The sequence below is a fragment of the Vanessa cardui genome, chromosome 19 (assembly GCF_905220365.1).
Source record: "Vanessa cardui chromosome 19, ilVanCard2.1, whole genome shotgun sequence".
Taxonomy (NCBI): domain Eukaryota; kingdom Metazoa; phylum Arthropoda; class Insecta; order Lepidoptera; family Nymphalidae; genus Vanessa; species Vanessa cardui.
The window spans coordinates 8,723,472-8,725,743 of NC_061141.1; the positions used below are offsets into that span (position 1 = coordinate 8,723,472).

General features: G+C 28.7%; 1 non-coding gene across 1 annotated transcript; it reads left to right on the plus strand.

Annotated features, from left to right (window-relative positions):
• Positions 1-709: 709 nt before the first annotated feature.
• On the plus strand, positions 710-791 carry Trnal-aag. Its single transcript has one exon. It is a non-coding gene; the product is annotated as a tRNA-Leu (tRNA).
• The last annotated feature ends 1,481 nt before the right edge of the window (positions 792-2,272 follow it).

The window sequence follows — 2,272 nt, forward strand, 5'->3', positions numbered from 1 at the left end:
CAGAGGCAAGTATTAAGAAAACAGCAAAATATTCATATAAATAATTTAATTTTCATCATGGAATCAACTGAAAAATAATTGGATTTATATAGTTACTAGCGACCCACCCTAGCTTCGCACGAGTGCAATACTGATACTAAATATATTATAGATTTTTTTATTATTTACGACAGCATATTAGATATTTAACTATATTTTTTATAAAAAAAAAACTTTCCTTTTGAAACACTCTATCAGTGGTGATAGTGTAAAAGTCTTATTATATATTGAATACGTATAACAGTTTAACCACATAAAGAAAAACTTCAAGTTATGATAGAATATCACATCAAAACCGATTTTAATATTTCTAACAAAAAAAAAATAGCGAAATTTCTCTCCATGCAAAATCCATTCTACCAAGAAAGGGGCACATTTTCAAAAGACTCTATCGACCATATTTTAACCATAAATAGAAGTTCTAACACCAATATTAAAAATCTTAGCTGACGAATTTTCAAAGCGATGTTATTAATTAATTTTAAGAACATTATATTATTTTGTTCATTATGGATATTGATATCATTGAACCTCGTTATATGTATATCATTAACACAATACAATATTAATCAACATACACTGCAATTAATATTAATGATGAAATAACTTTTTTTAAATAATTAAATAAAATGAAAGTAATGAGTTAACTTTTTCGTCACACTAGTTGTCAGGTAGCGTGGCCGAGCGGTCTAAGGCGCTGGTTTAAGGCACCAGTCTCTTCGGAGGCGTGGGTTCGAATCCCACCGCTGCCAATAACTTTTTATATTTTATTAAATCGATATATTTCTATGATATTTGTCTTTTAAGTATGTAATTTAAGTATTTACTAATGAATAATTTTACATAAATGAAAATATTTAAAAAATAATCTTTGAGAAAACTTCATTGCGCAGAATTGTTCTAAATAGATTTTCATAAGAGACCTAACCTAAAGAAAAATTTATCACAAGAAAAAATACATCAAAGAGACTTCTTATATGAAAAGAACTCTTGTAATATATCATTGTATCATCCACGGGATGTAAGATGTCTTTATGCCACTAATTATAAAGACACGCAAAAAAATTAAATCCCAAGGGCCTTGTAAACAGCCATACATATGTATATGTATAATATGTACATACTTCTAAAACTATTAATCGCCTATGTTTCGTGTAACTTAAAAGAGCTCTAACAAATAACTAATTCGATAACGAAGACCCAACATTATTCCAGCTAATTGGTTCCAGTAATTGGAACGTAAAACAATAATTTAATTGCCATCAAATTGTACCACGTGAGAATATTACGAGCGGTGAGTTAGACAAGCCACACAACGATGAAATTGGATTCCACACAGAGTAGCTTGTTTACAGAGATTTCACTTAAATTATAATGCATTACTTATATATTTTATTCCTCTTTATATTCGAAATGCATTTACACACAATAGTCAATTTCCTGTACTTTTAAATGGCTAACTCAAAGCTAGAGTTTTTCAAATTATATTAGTCTAAATGATATAACTTAAAAGTTATTTTGCTGTTAATTTATGAAGAAATTTATATTTATATTTATAATAAAGAAATTCTCCCAACGCATAATTTTCCCTGAAAATGTAGCTAATCTGTACCGTCCCCTCTTTTCACCACCTACGCTATCACGACTCATTTGACATCTGAAATAGCTCCACATGTTTACCAAGCTATATTACAATTAAATTGAATCTTATATCTCAAAGATAAAGTCGATATTCCAATATCCAGCTGTACAGACAATTTTGCTCAGACACGTGGTCACTACCATGTTTATTTTCTAAATGCAATTTTTACACCTTTATTGCTATGGTAGTAGAGTCCAGATTAGTTTGTAGGACGTTTCATTTTACGTTGGTTATTGAAGCGATTTCCCTCATTTCGCTATTGAATGCTGATGACATTATCAGTCAATGTAAATTTCACTGGCGCACGTGACTGTCACGTGGTTTAAATGTTGTCAAACTATTGAATATTGTATCTATTCGTATTTTGAATTGTATTAGACGCCATGTTGTATTTTTGAAAAAAAAAAACACAACTTGTGTGTTTAAAAAATTATTAAATGATTTATTTGATATTAAATTAAAAGAAACTGATAATGAAATTAGTAATAAACAATATTAAAGAATATTTTGAATTTTTTAATTTTAGAATCGTTGTGATTGAATCTCGACGTAACGAAAACTCGTGACGACAAAGTCTCAAGAAAATAATAA